A 23,468-nucleotide genomic window follows, 5' to 3' on the forward strand; every position below is an offset into this window, starting at 1 on the left:
ATAGCAACCGGCTGTAAAGAAAAATCTCAGCAGATTCAGGCAGCAGTTTTCCTTCATTGCATTGGAGAAGATGTCTTGGACCATTTTGAATTGAGCTTGAATTTAACAGAAGCAGAAAAACAGAATTATGAGGTGTTGATTAAAAAATTTGAGAAAGAATTTGTTCCACAGAGTAATTTATCAGTAGAGTCGCATAAATTCAATCGAAGAGAGCAGGAACCAGGTGAGAGTTTCGATTCTTTTTTAGGTGATTTAAGAAGACTAGCTTTAGGTTGTGATTTCGGTGCATTAAAAGACAGACTAATTAAAGATAGAATAGTCATAGGAATTAGAGACAAGAAAACAAAAGACAGGTTACTTCGAGAAACCAATCTATCACTAGCAAAAACAATTGAAATATGTAAAGCAGCGGAGCAAACAGAGGAATACGTCCGCCAGTTAATGGACAAAACAAACACTTTAGAGGTAAGTGATGTGAGAAAAAGAAACTTAAACAGAAGTCAAGATAAACAACAACTTAATAGTCAACACAACACAAATTATCAGAGAGGAAACCAGAACGTAGCAAGAGGTTCGACAGCAAAATGTGGCAGATGTGGAAGATCACATGTTTTTAATGCCTGTGCTACAATGGGAAAACAATGTACAAATTGCTATAAGTATAACCATTTTAATAAATTTTGTTTTTATAAAAATAATGTTAATGCTATAGAATATAACAGTAATGAAATGTCTAATGAAGCTTGTAGTAGTAGGCAAGGGAAAGATAATGAATTTGTATTGGGGGCTGTAGAAATCAATATGTTGTGTGAAAACTGGTTTGAAGTGTTAAAACTAACAGGATGTAATAAAATGGTGAAATTTAAATTAGATACAGGGGCTCAGGTAAATGTAATTCCCGAACATATTTATAATTTATTAAACATACATGTTGATCTAAAAAAGGTAACTATTGATATTAGTAATTATGGTGGTCAAAAGTTAGTTGTGTTGGGCTCTTGTGATCTAGAAGTTGAAAATAACAATAAAACCTATGTTCTGAATTTTGTAATTGTAAAAACCAATAATAAATCAGCTCCAATATTAGGTATTAAGAGTATTCAAATTTTAAATTTTATTCAAAGGTGTAACATAAATGAAATCACTACTGCAGGGATTTTGGATGTACACGGTGAGTTATTTACAGGGATTGGGAAAATAAATGATGTTCCTTGTGAATTTAAGTTAAGGGATAATTATACACCATCTATAGTACCTTGCAGAAAGGTACTATTTAGACTAATGGAGCAACTTAAGAGTGAGTTAGATAAAATGATCAATCAGAATATTATTGTAAAAGTTACTGACCCAACAGAGTTGGTGAATCCTATAGTTTTGGTGAAAAAAGCTAATGGAATTAGAATTTGTTTAGATCCACAAAATTTAAATAATGCTTTAATGAGGGCCCAGTTTGAGTTACCAACATTTGAGGAGATAACAAGTGATCTGGCGGGGTCTGAATGTTTTTCAATTTTAGATGTAAATAAAGGGTTCTGGTCTATAGTTTTAACAGAAAATGCTTCATTTTTAACGACTTTTGGAACACCTTATGGAAGATACAGATTTTTAAGACTTCCTTATGGGGTAAAAGTGGCGCCAGAGGTATTTTATAGAACGTTTAGTGAGATATTTGAGGGCATAGATGGAATTAAAATTTATATTGATGATATTATAGTCTATGCCAGGTCTAGGCAAGAACATGACAGAATTTTAAGACAAGTTTTAACAAGAGCAAAGGAAAAAGGGGTAAAGTTTAATAAAAATAAATGTAAGTTTCATGTAACTGAAGTAAAGTATGTTGGTCATGTGTTGTCTAAAAATGGTATAGCAATTGATGATAGTAAAGTTGAAGCGATTAAGCAAATGCCTACACCAAAAAATGTCTGAGCTTAGTCGTTTTCTGGGAATGCTAACTTACGTAGGAAAATTTATTCCAAATCTGTCAAGTTTAACAGGTAATCTTAGAAAGTTGATGAAAAAGAATGTTCATTTTGATTGGCTGGAAGTTCATCAACAGGATTTTGAAACATTAAAAGAATTATTAGTACATACTCCAGTGTTTCAGTACTATAACAGAAATAAACCAATTGTATTGTCAGTGGACAGTTCAAAGGACGCTTTAGGAGCAGTCCTTTAACAAAATGGAGGTCCAGTAGCATATGCATCAAAATCTCTCACACCAACTCAACAAAATTATGCACAGATTGAAAAGGAATGTTTGGCAATTGTTTTTGGGTGTCAGCGTTTTCATCAATATTTGTATGGTAAAGAGTTTATTGTGGAGAATGATCATCTACCTTTGGAGGCCATATTTAAAAAGCCACTCAATCAATGCCCTCTCAGATTACAAAGATTAAGGATTAATTTACAAAATTATGATTTTACTGTCAAATATAAGCCAGGATCACAGTTATACCTGGCTGATGCCTTATCTCGCTCAGGTGGTGATGATACTAATTTTGAAATTGTAGAGCAAGACATGCATTCACAAGTAGATTTAATCGATTACTATGACATAAGTCCAAATAAATTTGAAAAAGTATGTATTGAATCAGAACAGGATTTGGAATTAAGAGAGTTGTCAAAAGTGGTTAAATCAGGATGGCCATTAGAAAAGCATAAACTTCATGAAATGATAAAACCATATTGGAATTGTAGAGACCAAATATCAGAAATGAAAGGGGTACTGTTTAGAGGAGAACAAATTATAATTCCCAAAAGTATGCATAGGGAGATGTTGGACAGGTTACATTACAACCATTTAGGAATTGAAAAAACTATTTTAAGAGCAAGAGACCATGTATTTTGGCCATTTATTAATAAAGAAATAACAGATCTAATAAAGAATTGTCCAGCTTGTTTAACTTATCAAAATTCCAATACGAAAGAAATGCTAATACCCAAAGAAATTGCAAAAAGACCATGGGAAATAGTTGCTGTCGATTTTTTTTATTTTGATAACAAACAGTACTTGTTACTTGTCGATAGTTTTTCAAAGTACCCAGAAGTAAGTTGTTTGCATAATAACACCACCAATGAAATGGTTATTCATAATCTTAAAGCAATTTTTGCGAGACATGGCAGGCCAGATGTTATCTTTTCGGATGGTGGTCCTCAGTTCACCAATGGGTACATTCAAAAGTTTTTTAAGGAATGGGAAATTATTCACAAAACTAGTTCACCTAGATACCCACAATCAAATGGGTTTCTTGAAAGATATGTGCAAACCTACAAAAAGATGTTTAAAAAGATTTTGTTTGATCAAAAAGATATGTATGTTGCTTTATTATAAATTCGTAATACACCTATCAGTCATTGTATACCATCTCCTGCAGAGCTGTTATTTGGCCGTAAGTTAAAAGGTTTTGTCCCTGTAAGTGATTCACAGCTGCAGCCAAAATTTGATGTAGAGAATGTAGAACATGCCTTCAAAAGGAATCAGATGAAAAGTGAGAAATATTTCAATAAGACGGCTAAGCATTTACCGTTGCTATCACCTAATGATAAGGTTATGGTGCAATTAAACTCAAGGAACTGGGAACCTGGGGTAATACTCAATATTGACAAAAAGAGACCAAGATCATATGTAGTTAGGATTGATAGGAATGGTAAATGTTACAGTAGAAACCGAAAGTATTTACGCAAATTTACAAAAAATAATTTTATATCAGATTCACTCTTTGATGAATTGCTGGAGGACTCCTTATCTAAAGGGGGCCCTCCAACTGTTCAAAATCAAGAACAGCTAACCATTGATGGGGAAGAACTCGACAAATCTGAGTTAAAAAATGATCAGGTAGAACCAGATTTGGTTGAGGAAAGAGAACATAATATTGGAGGTGATGAATATGTAACGAGAAGTGGTAGGATGGTTAAAAAACCACAATATTTGAAATATTATTGTCAATAATAACAATAATTTTGATCAGGTTAGAAAGTATAAACATAAATATATTACATTTATATAGTGATTAATCATTAAGCAATAAGCAATTATATTTTTGTATTTAGATCTTAAGAGGGGAGATGTTGTAAGTTGACTATGCACATCACTTTGCACCTTAGAGTATAGTGGGTTGCATAGGCATCAGGGGCTGAGAAGAGCTTGTCGCTTGTCAATTCATTCAATAAAGAACCATCATAAAGGTTGAACGTCGTTTTAGTTAATTAACATCCTTTCCTAATATAATGGATTAATTATAAACTATTGACCATCATAACAAATATTAAATTTAAAAGAAAGCTGTACAAAAAAAACAAAAAATTGACATTGGCCCTTTTAGAACCAAGCCACAGATTTAATTCAAGCGAAAAGCAATGTTTATTTGTAAAATAAACATTCTTTCTCTTTTCTGAGAGCAGTAAAATATATTTTTTCTACAACCGTAATAAAAATGCAATTTTTAGCACTCCATACGAGCGTTAAAAATGCTACTTTAAGACACTAGTGCTTTAAAATATTTTTAAGGCACTGCAGTTCGTATTGACCGGATAGACAATTTTTGATGTAATGTCAAAAAAATATAAAAATGGAATGTCAGTAAGTTCAAGTAAAAGTTTTTGTAGATATTGTCCTGTAATTACGTTTGTAGAAAAAATATTGTATGATATGCGTGCTAAAAAGTACATTTTTAAGGCACTCATGTGAATTGCAGAGCTCGCTATCGCTCATTCTGCAAACTTTCACATGCGTGCCTGAAACGTGTACTTTTAACACTTATATCATAAATAACTATTAAATTAAATAAGTTACATACATTCTTCTTTTTGTATCAATAAATTTAACAAAAAAAAAATGGTTTTTTGACACCCTGTACAAATAATTTTATTAAAGTTTATACTACTTAATAGAGAATTGAATAAACTTTTAAATGTTCTAGAACACGACACCTATTTTTATTGAAAAAATTATCGATTACGTCGTCACGCTCAGATGGATAATGTGACTAGTACAACATGTATGCCAAAAAAATCATAATTTAAAATCATAATCTACCCTTAAAAATAAAAATCCTCTTTAGGGATTTCCCAAATAGCCCATTCAAAAAAGACGAATTTATTTCTTTCATTTGCACCATACTGTACAGGGTGTAACAAAAATACAGGTCATAAATAAAATCACTTATTCTGGGACCAAAAATAGTTCGATTGAACCTAACTTACCTTAGTACAAATGTGCACATAAAAACAGTTACAGCCCTTTGAAGTTACAAAATGAAAATCGATTTTTTCCAATATATCGAAAACTATTAGAGATCTTTTATTAAAAATAGACATGTGGCATTTTTATGGTAGTAGTATCTGAAGAAAAAATTATAGTGAAATTTGGACACCCCATAAAAATTTTATTGGGGTTTTGTTCCTTTAAACCCCCCCAAACTTTTGTGTACGTTCCAATTTAATTATTATTGTAGTACCGTTAGTTAAACACAATATTTTAAAAACTTTTTTGGCTCTTATTACTTTTTCGAAAAGTCAGTTTTTATCGAGATATTTTGAATATTTGTCAAATCCACCACATATTTGTATAGGAGACTTGGTAATAATATGAAAATTTATTTATGATTTACATTTTTAGGTATATTTTGAACCATATTAAAAAAGAAGTAATATCTCGATAAAAAGTGCCTTCTCTAAAAAATACAAAGAGGCAAAAAAGTTTTAAAAACACTGTGTTTAACTAATGGTACCGCAGTAAAAGCTTAATTGAAACATACACAAACATTTGGGGGGTTTAAAGGAACAAAACCCCCGTAATATTTTTTATGTAAACATATTAAAAAAGAAGCCGCAACTTGATAAAAACTGCCCTTATCGAAAAAATACTAAGGGGCAAAAAAGTTTTAAAAATATTGAATTTAAATAATGGTACCACAATAATAATTTAATTGGAACGTACACAAAAGTTTGGTGGGGTTTAAGGGAACAAAACCCCCATAAAATTTTTATGGGGTGCACAAATTTCACTATAATTCTTTTTTAAGATGTTCCTACCATAAGAATGCCACATGTCCATTTTCAATAAAAAATCTCTAATATTTTGCGATATATTCGAAAAAATCGATTTTCATTTTGTAACTTCAAAGGGCTGTAACTTTTTTATGTGCATATTTGTACTAAGGTAAATTAGGTTCATTCGAATTATTTTTGGTCCCAAAATATGTGATTAAATTTATGACCTGTATTTTCGTTACACCCTGTATATTGTTCTTTTACTCACCGATCAAATTATAGAAGCTAATCCTATCTAAGCATAAAAACAATAAGAATTTTGATAAACTATATATACACAAAAAAAAAAGAATGTGTGTACTTCGTACGCACGTAAGAAGTTATATTTCTATTATATGATTTCAACGAAATCAATATACTTTAAACAGTTTATTTAAATTTTATTTAAATATTAAACAAATTTTAATACTTACTACTTTCCTAAAATTTTGATTAAAACAATACCAAAAATTAAAAAAAATAAAAGAATAAAACACACGCAAACACATTGAAAAATTCAACAAAGAAATGATTTTTGTACAATAATTGTTGGCAAAAATTTTAACTAAATACGTATTTTCTGAAAAAAAAAATATATAATACATATACTTACAATCATAAATGTTAAAAAGAAATAAAAAAATTGCATTGGAGATCGAACCGACGTATATTAGGGTTGTAAGCTTTGAAATCAACGCACGTTAGAATTTTGCTATTTAGACACACGAGTCATCTGAGAAGATACACCAAATGGACATTTTAAACGTTTTGACAGTTGCTTATTCTCTTAATTTTAACAAATTAGTTTAAATTGGTGGAATTAAAATACAACAAAACATAGAATAAGAAAACAAAGTATTAGATTAAAATTTGGTAAACATTTTGTTGATAATCAAATTATGTCATAACCTACTAGGTACATTTTACATTTTCCAAATAGGTATGTAATTTTTTTTGCAATACTGAAACATTTAAAATTACGTACCTGTTGCTTTTAAAAACTATTGCTTGCTTTTGTCTCTGTCCTCACAACAATACAAACTAATATACACAACATTTTTTTACCCATAACCTCCATATTTAACAATTATTGACAGGTCATTTTAATACCCAGTCAACCTAAAGAAGTATAACTTTTATAAAGTATTGTAAAAAAATAATAATAAAATGATGCATATATGTTTTATTTATCAATATAAAATTTTACGTAAGTTAAACATCTTCTGAACATTTTCCTTTCCTTACTATCCAGACATCCTTTTCATCCTTTCCTTTGTTTATGCATTGAAATCTACATGAATTAACATATGACGTTTTATCAGAACCACAAACTGGATCATAATAGATGTCAACGCTAAGTATCAAACACTTACATGTATATTTTTCTCCATTTGCTTGTAAAATTAGAGCTAATAATGTTCCAAGAAAACACATATTAATGAATAGAAAGAAACGCATGATTGGAATATCAAAGGCGTATGAACGTAAATCGTATACTTAACAAAAATAAATGAAATATATAAAGTTTGAATATATCTTGATATATATTGATTTCCATACAAAAAATAATTTACCAGTAGGTAGGTAAGTTTATTACTATAATTTAATATAAATGATATACACTGGAGAGCAAAAAATTTATAGTTCAAACAACAGCCATTTTCTCGTGGAATTTTGAGAATCAATGTCGATTTCCTTGAAAATTTGGATTTGGGTAGTATTTTTTGTAACCTTTGTCAAAATCTACCCTACACTGAAGCAAGCTTTTGCTCTAGGGGTAAAAACAACCCCATCTAGTGGATGCAAATTTGTTTAATCAAAATAAATATAGAAGTCGATAGATTGACTAATTCTGAATAAATTTTGTTTCATACAATTTTTCTGCAAAGTTGAATCTTTCCAAGTTATTACCGATTGAAACTACTATGCATTTTTCATTGAAAAAAAAAAACTCACGTTTTCTAACCGTTTTTCATAAATAACTCAAATAATTTTAATTTTATAGAAAAAAATCATTAACAATAAATATGTAGCTAATAAAAAAAGGATGGTTATTTTAGAAGAACCTCGAAATGGGGACCTTAAATCTCAAAAAACTCGAATGTGGTGCACTTTTTTGGGAAAACTTAAGAGACATCTTTTAAAGTGCATTAAAAAAAATTTCAAACAGCTCCGGTAAAAGTTTTTTTCATCAGAACCGACTGACATATGAGGAAAATAAAGTCGCTCCCTGTTTTTTTTTTTAATGTAAAAATTAAACCTTCGTCATTATAATCCTGAGAGAAATAAATAGCTTCCCACTTGAAATTAACTTTATTTAGATAAAATTGATACAATCCATGTGATTTGACTGGTTTGGAATACTTAGTTTAGAAAAAATAGTTGATGAAATCGAAAATGAGATTTTTATAATTAAAAAAAAATGTCCATTGTGCTAAAATAAACGTAAAAGTATTCATAATATGAAAAAATGGTTCAAATATTAATTGCAGGATTTTTTTTTTGATTTTTTTAGTATCATGAATACTTTTAGGTTTATGTAAGAAAAATGCACTTTATTTTTAAATTATAAAAATATCATTTTCGATTTAACCAACTATTTTTATTAAACTAATCATTCCAAACCGGTAAAATCACATGGATCGTATTAATCATTCCTAAATAAATTTAATTTTATTTCTACATCCTCTAATAACCTTCTATGGTTAATGCCGCTTTATATAAATAAAAAAAAACGCATAAGTCAGTCAGTTCTTATGCAAAAAACTTTTACTAGAGCTTGTTTCAAAGGTCCTTTAATGAGAGTTAAAAGATGTCTGTTAAGTTCTCCCAAAAAATTGCACCACATTCGAGTTATTTGAGATTGATGGTTCTCCAATTCGAGGTTCTTTGAAAATAACCAGTCTTTAAAGAGCAATAAACTAAGAGTCGGTATTTTGTTTACATAGATCTTTCCGAGGCGAATCTGTTTGTTTCTTTATTAGCTACAATTTTGTTCTTAAGAGAAAACAGTAGCGATCAACAGGTAGCGAAAACTCGTTCCAAGATTGCAGCTGTAATTTTGAATATTTTTTCGAGATATTTGGCACACGTATTCGTAATATAATAAAGAATGGCGGTAGAGAGCCCAATTTGAAAAATATATTAATATGTGGAAATTACTCTGTAATTAAATACAAGATAAAAAAAACGAGCCTGTACCGCCATTAATAAGAACAAAAAAATACACTTTTTTCAAATAAACTTTTTTATCCGATGCCTAGATTTTGTGTCATTTTGGAACTACTAAAATTTTTTATTTCATTAGTAGTTCCAAAATGACACAAAATCTAGGCATCTGATAAAAAAGTTTATTTGAAGAAAGTGTATTTTTTTGTTCTTCTTAATGGCGGTACAGGCTCGTTTTTTTAATATTGTATTTAATTACAGAGTAATTTCCACATATTAATATATTTTTCAAATTGGGCTCTGTACCGCCATTCTTTATTATATTACAAATACGTGTGCCAAATATCTCGAAAAAATATTCAAAATTACAGCCGCAATCTTGGAACGCGTTTTGGCTACCTGTTGATCGCTACTGTATCACCTTAATGATTTTTCTATAAAATTAAAATTTTTGAAGTTATACTTCTTTACCGGCGATAGAGGGTGATTTTTTTATATGTTAAAACCTATCAGCCCGGCGCATGCGCATTATAACTTTGTTCTGATTGGATGTTCAAATGACATGTCAAAAATTATCCGATATGGCAGCTGTGGTTTGGAGGTAAAGGTAAAGGTAAACAAATGTATAATATATTAGTTTTATTTTTGTGAGGACAGAAACAGAAAAGTTTACAATATTGTAGTGACTTTTAAATAGTTTTTAAAAGCAACAGGTACGTAATAATTGTTAATGTATCATGGGTATAAACCTACCTATTTGATCTGCCGAAATACATAGTATGTAATACTTTTATTTATATAATTTGATTACCATCAAAATTTCTATCAATATTCACCTAATATATTGTTTTTTTACTCTATGTTTTGTTGTATTTTTTCAATTCTAAATCATTTCAATTCAAAATTAAAATAATTTGATCAATTTTCAAAATATCAAAATATCACAAGTTTAATCCGTTTAGTTAGTCGATCTTCGTAAATAATGACACATAGTGCCCGTGGCTAAGCGGAGAAGGCGAATGAATTCCAATACCAACCGCTCTTATCAGCGCTGGTTCGAGTCCCAACAGAAACTTTCTTTTTTGTTTTTTTTAATACATTTTATGATTGTAAGTATATTATATAATTGTATTTTCAGAAAATACGTATTTAGTTAAAAAAATTTTCGACAATTAATGTTCAGACATCATTTGTGGCTTGTTTAATGTGTTTGTGTGTGTTTTATTCTTTTATTATTTTAATTTTTGGCACTATTCTAATAAAAATGTTTGAGAAGTAGTAAGTATAAATTAGTTTAATATTTAAACAAAATATAAATAAAAAGTATATTAATTTCGTTTAAATCATATAATAGAAGTATAACTTCTTACGTGCGTACAAAGTACACACACATTCTTTTTTTAAATTAAAAGTTATTCATGAAAAGCGGTTATAAAACGTGAGATTTTTCAATAAAAAAATGCATAGTTTCAATCGCTAATAACTTGAAAAGTATCAACTTTGCAAAAAAAATGTATAGAACAAAATTTACTCAGAATAGGCCAGTGAATTAACTTCCATAGTTATTTCGATTGAAAACAATTTTCATTCACTAAGTGGGGTTGTTTTCACCCCCCAGGGCAAAACCCGGTTCGGCATGCGGTAGATTTTGAAGAAGGGGGTTAACCGACCTTGAAACCAAATGTTCATTAAAATCGGGGTTGATTCTCAAAATTCCACGATTTTACAGTTTTTTACCGCTGCGCTGATGATTAGAGTACACTGGGGTGCAAAATTAACCGGACATCTTAAAAATGTGTCATTTTTGATGTCTGGAATTTCCTAAACCTGTTGTCCGATTTAAGTGATTTTTTTAATATATTATAGCCTTATTCTTTAACAATATCGCTGTAATAGTATTGTTGCTAAACAGTTAAATTTTCATTGTATACCGGGTGTACCAATCAAACTGTGTTTTTTTCTCAAAGTTCGCATCACCCTGTGGAACATTCTAGCATTTATAAAATACTGAAATTAAATTCCAACTATAACCTCATGTTTTCTCAACATTTTTTTTTATTCATTCGCGTACCTTGGACCATAAAAAAGAGGTACTTTAACAACTTGTCAGGTCTTTCATCACTACAGGGTGTTTTAAATAAGTGTGGCCAACTTTAAGGGGAAGTTCTGCATAAAAATATAATGAGAGTTTTCTTTATAAACGGTATGTCCGCAAATTCTTCGTTTCCGAGATAGGGGGTGTTGAAATTTTTATTACAAAATGACGATTTATTTATTGCTTTAAAACCGGTTGAGATATGCAAATGATATTTGGAGGGTTTTAAGAGGTAGTTATTGCACATTTTTTGAAATACAATTAAGCGTTAAATATTCACCATTGGCGCGCATACGGGTAATAAAGGGTGTCTGCGTAACTTGGAACCATATGGGAAACTTTTTTAATATCAATTTTACGAAAAAAGTCATTCTTTATAAAGTACTCTGGAGAGCCTAAAACCTAAGATGCAATCATCAGATATCAAGTATTTTTTCAACAGTATACGAGGTATGTCAAAAAATATGAATTTCGCTCAAGAGAAAACTACCTTTATATTTCAAAATATCAATAAATTTTATTATAAAAAGTTATTTATAATTAAAAACCATATTTAAATATGCAATAACAGCCTTCTACTTGAAAAAAATTTTCTGAAATTTTCCTAAATTACCGATTCCGAACATCATTTTTATTTATTAGACATGTCTATAACTCTTTTATTAATAATTTTAGGAAAAAAAGTTATTTTTCATAAAAATCTGTACATGGCCTAAACCTCAAGATGCAACTATCAGTTATCCAAGTTTGTTAATTTTATACGAGGTGTGTCAAATAATATGATTTCTAAATTCTTTCTAAATTCATATTATTTGACACACCTCGTATAAAATTATCAAACTTGGATAACTGATAGTTGCATCTTAAAGTTAAGACCATGCACAGATTTTTATGAAGAATAACTTTTTTTCCTAAAATTATTAATAAAAGAGTTATTACATGTCTAATAAATAAAAATCATGTTCGGAATCGGTAATTTAGGAAAATTTCAGAATTTTTTTTTTCAAGTAGAAGGCTGTTATTGCATATTTAAATATGGTTTTTAATTACAAATAACTTTTCCTAATAAAATTTTTTGATATTTTGAAATATAAAGGTAGTTTGCTATTGAGCGAAATTCGTATTTTTTGACATACCTCGTATACTGTTGACAAAATTTGATATCTGATGATTGTATTTTAGGTTTTAGACTATGCAGAGCACTTTATAAAGAAAGACTTTTTTTCGTAAAATTTATATTAAAATAGTTTCCCATATGGTTCCAAATTACGCAGACACCCTGTATAACCGCTCATATTACCCGTATGCGCGCCAATGGTGAATATTAAATTCTAACTTGCATGTCAAAAAATGTACAATAACTTCGTCTTAAAACCCACCAAATTTCATTTGCATATCTCAAGCGGTTTTAAAGCAATAAATAAATCGTCAGTTTGTAAGAAAAATTTCAACACCCTCTATCTCAGAAACGAAGCATCTCACCTGCATTGGAATAATGTAAATTGGATCACCGTACTGTTTTCGGATGAGTCGCAATTTTATCTCAATGAGTCACACGGATGTTGTCGAGTATGGAGAAAATCCATAGAATATGCTGCAGCTTTGTATTGATGAGCGACTCCTGTTTGGCGGTGGCTCGGTTATGGTCTCTGCAGGAATAACTTCATAAGCACGCACAGAGTTAGTCTTCATACAAAGTGGCTACTTTACAGTTCCCAGATATATGACAGAAGTTTCAGATCATGTTATGCCTTTTATGACTAGTATGGGTTAATATGGCAATTTTATGCAGGATAATGCTAGACCCATACTGCTCGAGTTGTCAGAGAATGTTTTGATGAAGTAGTAATTAGGTGGTTTGATTGGCCACACTGAGTCCAGACATCAATCCTTATGAGTTGGGCCGAAGTATTCGAAGGCATACATCCGCTCCAAGAACTGCATGTGATTCGTAATTTCATTGAAAGTATGCCTTGTCGCCTACTAGCTGTCATTAATGCAAGAGGGGCAAATACCAGTTATCGATGAAGATTTTTTGCCAATGATGTTTAGTTTTAATAATTTTTTTGTCAGCTACTTAATATTAGGTTTGTTCTAGCAAACAGTCAAACTAGTCAGAAACCGTCAGTAAACAATTGGTCAGTGAGAGAACATAATACAGTCACCAGTGCTGGTCCGCTATTCGCTGATGGTTTCAAACCGTTTGAAACTGATGCTAGAACAAACCTAATAAGTCGCACTTTGTTCTCACTGTAATCTTGTTACTTCTCCTAAATAAAGCAAAAAAACAAAATATTACTATTTATTTAAAATTTATTACTAAGTTAGTTTACAAAATACAGTACCAATGTTTATAACCGCAAACATAAGTTTGCAACCGAAAATCTCTACCAGACATCACAATTTCAATGTGACCTAAATTTTTTGCCCGCCAGTGTATAATATTCAATATAGTCGATCTGTTGTTACTGCTTTTTTGTGGCTATTTAATTTTTTTATTCATCAACAACCCATATAAAACATATGAATGCGTAGTTGCCAGAATGAGAATTGGGAAAAATAGTACATATTATTATTGAAGTATAAGTGGATATTGAGATCTTTAAACGACGCGCAATTTTTCGAGCACGACGACGCAGCCAGAGTGCTCGAAATAGAGCAAGTATTTTAAAGACCAGTTATCTACTAATATTTAACCTTATTGTTTTTATTAGTAAACTTTGAAATCATGTATTATTATTAAAAAAATCTAGATAAGAGTTAATAATGCAAAATGGTTGAATTTGTGATTTACATCGGTATATTATCTTTCGTTGTTATGAAAATGAGAAAAACAAAAATTAATTTATATTATTGCTTAAAAATGAGTCTAATATTTATTACTTAAATAGTAAAGTTGAATCGCGGTTAATACCGCAAAAATCGGAAGACGATTATAAAACAGAAGACGATAACTTCATTAAATGGATGGAAGAGGAAAAGGTAACAGATACAGATGAACGAGTTGTCTTTGCTTACCTTCATAAAATGTCATAACAGTTCAAGCCGTCGACTATGTGGGCTATCCGTTCGAAATTTCAAAGTATATTGAGGATAAACAAAGGGGATCTATTAAAATTATTTGTGAAAGTACATGCATTTATGAAGGCAATTAGCAAGAATGACGTGGCCGATATTTTCATATATGTAGATGCACCGAACATTACGTATTTATTTTTGAAGTATTTTTTTATTCTTAACCTCTTCGTGCCGGACCGACATTCGGCAAGTTGGCTCCTATATACGGATTCGAGCGTTTACCGAGCGGCTTCGCGCGGTCGGTTAAAATACAGTAAGTATCACACTACAACTAATTAAAGTTAATGTAATAATAACACTAATTTTAGAAATAAAACTATTTTTATTAAATTTATTTTTCTACATAGTATGTGAGTTAAATTAAATTTTATCCATAAAATACTATTTTAAACACAAATTATTAAAAAAGATTAACAAGATAATTCGAATGGAATTCCCCAGATTATTTTGTGCTTGATATCGTCCCAGTCTCCTAATCTGGGAAATTCCATCCGAATTACCTTGCAAGGGATAGTAAGGTAAGTTGTAAACAGCAGCACAGTAACTTCACCTCCCACACAATCCCATCAGTCAAACATCCAAACAACCTTATCACCAATCAAATTAACTAAATCTAATCTCCTTCTGGACATCACCCACTTTTGGGCCTGGTTTCCTCACTTTTAGATTTGAATAAGGTAATTTGGACGAAACAAAAATACCTGAAATATAATGAAGATGGTGGCACCGCCTTATGGCAAACGAAAACTCATGATGCACCCGTGTGCATCAACCGTACTGAGAAGACAGTCAAGCATGAAGCAACACGGGTGCATCACCGTACCGAAGGGGTTAATTTGCGGTATATTTGGCTCTTACAAAAGATGTGAATTGTGCGATTTACGCTTACATAACATCAAGGAAGAAGGAAGCGTATTGCTTATTACTATCTGACCATCTAGGACTGTGATATCTCGTTTTACAGTTGCTAATAGCGATGCAATTAATTATGTGCGGTTGGTGAAGAAGTATTTATTAATGCACCCCAAAAATGTAAGTACAGATCGAGATTTCTTACGGTATGATAAAGGGAGGTGCATTAATCAAGTAGTCGGTATTAAAACATTTGGATCACGTCCCTTAAAAATTGCACATTATCTAAGATGGGACGAACTTCCGCTACAATTATGATGAACAGTCGCATGACAATAGATCAAATCCAATGACAAGTGTATGACAAGAATATTTCAAACATTATTTAGAGTGCCGTTAAGGAAGTACATACAACCTTATTGGCTTCCGAGAATGTCGGTAGCGATAATTAGAACAGCATTTTCTCTGATTTAAAAAACGGAAGTATAAGTTGTTCAAACAGTACCAACTGTACTTTTACATTCATTTAAAAGATTAAGGGCCGATTGTTCGAACGCTAATCAAAAATGATTATTATCAAATATTTAATTACTGTCACAACTGTCAATGTCAACTTTGATTGGGTTGCTGAAAACATAATTATTGATTACAATTATGAAATTAATTAATCAATTATGTTAATAATTGTTATGTTAATTGATTAACTAATCTCATAATTATAATCAGTTATGTTTTCAGCAACCCAACCAAAGTTGACATTGACAGTTGGTCACAGTAATTAAATATTTGATAGTGATCATTGTTGATTAGCGTTCGAACAACTGGTCCTAAGATTTTCAAATATTTGAATAAAGCTTTTGAAACACTATTTGTTAGTAATATTTTATTCATATTTTATTTATTTGACGTTACAAGTAATGTACTCCTGTCAGGTCAGATCATCATTTAAAACTTTTGATGTTGCCATGGTGACTTTAAAATACGCGTGTTTTTGAAAGTTGAATTTAAACATGCTGAACCGTACGTTATAGGCCTGGATCCCGCGTATGAAAAAAAAGTTGATTAATAGCAAGCTGAAAATTTGTCAATAGCTTAAGGGTGTCTAGTCGGATAAATTTTGATATATGGGAACACTGGAACAGGGGCAGTTTTAATTGTGGAACAGGTTAAAAACTTGGAACGATCAGACCACGAAAACGGCACATTTATTTTGTTCGACAGAATAGACTTAAACTCTTCGAACAGAGATTAAACTCTCATGCAGAAATCAGACTGCTATTTATCACCTGTCATAATTCCTGTCATTTGACATATTCTACTGTTTCACTCATTAAAACGCCCATTTGGTGATAAATAGCAGTCTGATTTTTGCATGAGAGTTTAATCTCTGTTCGGAGAGTTTGAGTCTGTTCTGTCGGACAAAATACATGTGCCGTTTTCGTGGTCTGTCCGTCCCAAATTCTTAGCCTGTTCCACAATTAAAACTTCCCCTGTTACAGTATTCCCATATATCAAGGTTTGTCCGACTAGACACCCTTAAGCTATTAACAAATTTTCAGCTTGCTATTAATAATATGTAAGCACTACGAGCCTAGTAGGCCCATGGCTCGATGTACTATTCTTTTCCACTCCCTTTTGTCAGTCGCTTTTCTTTCCCAGTTCCTTACGTTAATTCTTCTCATATCTTCTCTAACTCCATTACTCCATCGTGACCTCGGTCTTCCTCTTCGTCTTTTCCCTGCCAATGCACTAGATAGTACCATTCTGGGAATTCTAGATGGAATCATCCTCTGCACATGGCCCAACCATCTAAGTCTTTGCGCCTTAATTACTGCTAGTATGTTAGGATCTTGATAGAGCTCAGTTAGTTCCTTATTTGTTCTTCTTACCCATTGTCCATTTAAGTTTTTCCCACCGAAGATTTTGCGCAGTATTTTCCTCTCCCAAACTAATAACAACTCTTGATGTTTTTTTGTTGTGACCCATGTTTCAGAAGCATACGTTACTATCGGCCTTATTACGGTCTTGTAACTTCTTAGTTTTGCTCTTCGTGATATATTTTTACTTCTTAACAACCCATTAAGAGCAAATATAGCGCGATTTCCCGACATAATTCTCTTTTATATTTCTTCTTCACAGTTAGGATCTCTTGTGAAGACAGTTCCTAAGTACTCAAATCTCTCATCTTCTTCGAATTTATACTGTGTTCCCTTCGCTGTTGTCATTGTTATGTATTGCCCCCGAACGAATTGCTTATTTGTCCATTCCATATACTTTGTTTTTGCTTCATTTATATACAATCCTTTGGTTGCTGCCCTCTCCTCGAGTTTCATGACTGTTTCGATAGGTCCTATTTTGCTCCTAGCCAAGATTACCAAATCGTCTGCGAATGCCAAGCACTGATGTTTTTTGTGGTAGATCAGACCTGTTCTATTAACGTTTGCTTCCTGTATAACCTTTTCTAGTAATATGCTAAACATTATAGACGATAATGGATCACCCTGCCGCAATCCTTGTTTGACCTCAAAGCTTTCTGTTATAGTATTGTTTATCTTGACTTTATTCATTGTTCTTTGGAGAGTTAATTTCATAATTCTAATAAGCTTTGGAGAAACGTCCATGTCTTGCAATGCTGTGAATAACTCGCTTCTTTTCACTCGATCGAAAGCCTGTTTAAAGTCAATGAAAAGAACCATGGTGTCTTTATTATATTCGTAACTTTCAGCCTGTATTTCTCGTAGTGTGAAGACCTGATCCACAGTACTTCTGCCTTTTCTGAACCCACTTTGATATTGTCCTATGCTTTTATCAACCTTCGTTGTTAATCTGTTTTTAATATGCATAGCCAATCTTTTATACGTTATGTTTAGCAGCGCTATGCCTCGATAATTCTGACAATCAGACATATTTCCTTTTTTATGAATAGGACACAGTATTGCTTCTGTCCATTCCTCAGGTAGTATTTCTTGTTCCCATATATTATTAATTAGTTTATGGATTTTCTCTACTAACTGATTTCCTCCAAATTTAATCATTTCAGCCGTTATGCCGTCGCTTCCTGGGCTTTTGTTCATTTTTAATTTATCGATGATATTCTGAATTTCGCTTAGAGTCGGAGCCTGCTCTTCACCCTGTTGATTTTGTATTTCATTTACTAGATCCTCTGTTTCCTCGTTATTATCGTTTGTCTTTTCAGGTCCATTTAGAAGCTCATCAAAGTACTGCTTCCAGCGTTCTAATATCTCTGGTTCACCCATAATCATTTCTCCATTTTTGTCTTTATAATGTACAGTTTTCGGTTGGTGCCCTCGTTTCTCATTTTTTGTCCCTTGGTACAGGTTCCTTATTTGATTATTTTTGTAGCTTTGCTCTATATTTTTCAGTTTAGCTTCATAATGTTTCCTTTTTTTTTTTCTCGTAGTATTTTTTGGTTTTATTTCTTTGTTTAGTGTAATTTTCCTGCGCTTCTCTTGTTCCTTGAGTTATCATTTTTAATCGTAGCTTGGCCCGTTCTTCCAATGATTGTTCACATTCTTCGTCAAACCATTCTTTTTGTTTTTTCTTTGTGTTGTCATTGGTGCTGGAAATATTTGCTGCTTCTTTAATTACATCTTTTAATGTTCCTAGCGTTACCAGGTGTCCCGATTTGAGCGGGACGTCCCGATTTTCAGGGGTCTGGGGACGCGTACCGATTTGTACCTGATCGGGACACTAAATGTCCCGATTTTCACCCACGAAAACCAATTCAGGAAGACTTCCAGTGAATTTTATAACTATGTATGTTATAAAAAAACAAGGCTCTCCTAAAATTGGAAAAATCGAATGAAAAATATAATTTTAATAAAAAATAAATAATTTACTGAATCTACGATTTTTTCTTGTAATTTCGTCTGATTATTATTATTATGTAGGATTATAGAAACACCTTGTAGTCCAGTAATGAACGTTAAATACGGCGATACCGTGTAATTTTCAGGACCAACTCCGAATTGCATGAAAATTTGGACGGTTTGTGCCGTTGGTTGCTTTTACTATGAGGGTGACAGTCACCCCTAGTTGGGGGTGAAAAACCGTGCGTTTAAAATAAGTCTGGAGATGGATAAACTGACTAATTCTAAGCAATTTTAGTTCTATAGAATTTCAACTTAGTTAATACTTTTCGAGTTATTTAAGATTAAAAATGTTTATTTTTCGACAAAAAAATCACGTTTTCAGGAGATTTTCACAAATAACTCAAAAAGTATTTGATCGAAAAAAATATTCTTAGTAAAAAAATGTACCATAATATAAAAGAATGAAAAAAATTGTGAACTCGTAAAGTCTATAGACCCAGCAAAAGCAAATTTGTAGCTCATGAAAAATATGTTCTTATTCGTCAAATTCCAAATCAAATATTTCAACGTAAAATAACCAAGGAATTAAGCACTTTTCGGGAAAAACCAATTAAAACCTTTTTAATAAAGCTTTATTTTTATGTTTTAAAAAAGTTTCTAGTATCAAAACTAAGCGAGTTATGCTCAAAATCAAGTTGACTCCTTTTTTTTTTGGTAAAAAAATCGTGAAAATTTACCCCTACTTAGCACCCCAAATGAAATTAATCGTTACCGCTTTACAACAATTTACTTTACTTATGTATTTTTTACATGATTGAAAGGGCCTGAGTCAAACGAGTCAGTAATCATGAGTGTATGCAAAATATGAACAGCCATATTTTAACCAATTTTTGTCTTACAGAAAAACAAAATGAATCTATCATATTTATAAAAGCAAAACCTACCTACTTTTTACTCCTTGAGATTTTTAGTATCCCTAATCATTTTTAAGTTATTTTGAAAAAAGGGCATTTTACAATATTTTAGGAAAAATTTTTGAAGTTATACTTCTTTACGCGCGATAGAGGGTGAATTTTAATAGGATTAAAACCTTTGATCCCGGCGCAGTCGCATTACAACTTTGTTCTGATTGGATGTTCAAATGACATGACAAAAATTATCCAATATGACAAAACAAAAAAGTTTATAATTATAGTGATTTTTAAATAGTTTTTAAAGCAACAGGTACGTAATAATTGTAAATGTATCATAGGTACCTACCAAAATACATAGTATGTAATATCATTTGAACTATCATTTGAACCTACCAAAATACATAGTATGTAATACTTTTATTTACATAATTTGATTACCATCAAAATTTCTATCAATATTCACCTAATATATTGTTTTCTTACTCTATGTTTTATTGTATTTTTTCAATTCTAAATCATTTCAATTCAAAATCAAAATAATTTGATTTACATAATGCAAAAATGTCAAAAGTTTAATCCGTTTAGTTAGTCCATCTTCGCACATAATGACACACTGTCTCCGTGGCGAAGCGTAAAATGCGAGTGAACCCCAATACAACGCCAATACCAGCCGCGCTGGTAAGTTGGTTCAAATCCCAATAGAAACTTTTATTTTTTTATTTTTTTTATACATTTTATGATTGTAAGTATATTTATTATATAATTTTATTTTCACAAAATACGTATTTAGTTAAAAAATTTTCCGACAATTAATGTTCAGAAATCATTTGTGGCATTTTTAATGTGTTTGTGTGTGTTTTATTCTTTTATTATTTTAATTTTTGGCACTGTTTTAATAAAAATGTTTGAGAAGTAGTAAGTATAAATTAGTTTTATATTTAAATAAAATATAAATAAAAAGTATATTAATTTCGTTTATAATTATATAATCATATAATAGAAGTATAACTTCTTACGTGCGTACAAAGTACACACACATTCTTTTTTTTACTATAGAACCATTTTTTTTCAAACCTAAGTACTCCCAACCGGTAAACCTTACAGATCGTATAAACAATACACATATAAAGTAAATGGTAAAGCGGTAACGATTAATTTTATTTACGGTGCTAAATAGGGAGAGATTTTCACGATTTTTTTATCAAAAAAAGGGGCCAACTTTATTTTGAGCATAACTCGCTTAGTTTTAATGCTAGAGACTTTTATACAAAACAAAATTAAAAAAAAATTAATCACTTTAAAAAGTTTTAATACGTGTTGCCCGAAAATTACTTAATTTTTTGGTTATTTCAAGTTGAAAAATTCGATTTGGAATTTGACGAATAAGAAGGTATTTTTGATGAGCTACATACGACTTTGCTTTTACTTGTTTTATAGACTTTCTAAACATACAATTTTTTTTTGCTTTTTTAAAAGCTACATTTTTGCTAAGAATATTTTTTTCGATAAAATTACTTGAAAGTATCGACTTAGTTAAAAAATATATATAGAACAAAAGTTTTTTAGGGTTAGTCAGTTGATCCATTTTGGGACTTCCTTTAAACGGGCGTTTTTTACCCCCGAGAAGGGGTAACTGTAACTGTCACCCCCCAAGTAAAAGCAGCCAACGGTACAAGTTCAACTTTGAAGTAGACAGTAAGTAGAACCTAAAACCAGATTTTCATTCATTTCGAAGTTGACTCTGAAAATGACACTCCAAAACGTTCATTTACTGGGCTATTGTTGTTTATTTGTCCCGATCTACAACCCTAAATCCCGATTTGTTTTTGCTTATGTACCGATTAAAAATAAATCGGACCTGGCAACACTAAATGTTCCCCACATGCATTCTATATTCCTATTATCCACTATGCTCTCTAATTTGTTGTTAATAATTTGTCCATACAACGTTTGCTCACATTCTCTCTGTAATCTAATTGATTTGTTTCTTTCGTATTTTAATCTCTTTTTGTTTCGAAGAGTAGGTACTAATTGTTTCATCCATATTCCGACCAAATAGTGGTCTGAGTCCATATCAGGTCCTCTATATGTTCTCACCTTTGTTATGCAGTGTTCTTCGTTTTTCTCAATTAAAACATGGTCGATCTGGTTGACTGTACGGCCGTCTGGAGATTTCCATGTTCCCTTATAAATGTCCGTTCGTTGTTGGTACGTACTTTTTATTATAAGTCCCTTTTCTTTGGCAAAATCTACCAGGAAATATCCATTTTCGTTAGTCTCTGGATGTAAACTGTGCTTGCCTATAGTGGGCATTAATATTTATTCTCTGCCTATTTTGACATTAGCGTCTCCTAGAATGATTTTCATATCATACCTAGGTATAGCCTCATATACTTCATCTAATTTGCTATAAAATTGCTCTTTCAGATCCATTCCTTTTTCCTCCGAGGGTGCATGTATATTAACAAATGTTATTTTTTGGTATTTACCTTTTAATCTGAGAGTGCACATCCTGTCCGAAATTGCTTTAAAGTCTGAAACAAATTCTTTCAATTTTTTACTTATTATAAAACCTGTACCCAGCAGTCTGTTAGTGCCTCCGCTATTAAAAAATATATTATAGTCGTCTATTTCCTGGCTACCCTGCCCCAATTGTTTTGTCTCTTGTAAAGCTACTAGATCAAACTTACATTTCTTAACTTCGTTTACTAAATGCTTCAGCTTTCCTTCCTGATAGGATCCTCTTATATTCCAAGTTGCTGCTTTTACCGTTTCTTCTGTTATTTTATTAATTTGTTTTTTGATTTCCTTTTTTTGTGTCCGTGTTCACTGCGGTGTCGTCTTTCTTGATCCATCTTCGTCTGCATCTAATTCTAGTTTTTTGAAATATCTTCTTTTATTTTTTCCAATTGCCCGCTTTCTTTGTTCCATTTCCATAGTTCATTGTTTACTATTAATCTCTGGTACCCTATTTTTGTGATTTTTCCTTTGTTTCGCTGCTCTCTAGCCATTATTCTAATTTTGACTTGTATTTCCCTTTCGTCTTTTGTTAGATCATCATTTACATATATTTTGTCCCTTAGCTGGTTAAGCTTCATTTTATTTTGCATTACTTTTGACTTTTCGTATTTATTATCCAACTCTACTAGACATGTTGTGTCTCCCAGCTTTCTTGCATCGTTTACCCTTACTTTAACTCCCATTTCTTTGTCTATGAAACTTTCTACTTTATTCTTTAGTATATTGGGATTGTCCGTGTCAATTGGAAGTTCTTGAATCACAATGTTTCTTTTTCGTTTTTCTCCTTCTAATTTTTGTAATCTTATATTCGTATTACTTAATTGGTTTTGCAGCTCATTTATCTCTTTAATAGCTTTTTCATTAGCTAGTTTTAGTTCTCCTATTTCTCTTCTATACTCCTTTTGTTCTTCTTTGAGCTCTTTTAATTCTTCAGTTAGCATATTCATGGTTTCCGCCTGCTTTTTCTGTTGATTTTTT

This window comes from Diabrotica virgifera, chromosome 1, assembly GCF_917563875.1.
Source record: "Diabrotica virgifera virgifera chromosome 1, PGI_DIABVI_V3a".
Classification (NCBI taxonomy): domain Eukaryota; kingdom Metazoa; phylum Arthropoda; class Insecta; order Coleoptera; family Chrysomelidae; genus Diabrotica; species Diabrotica virgifera.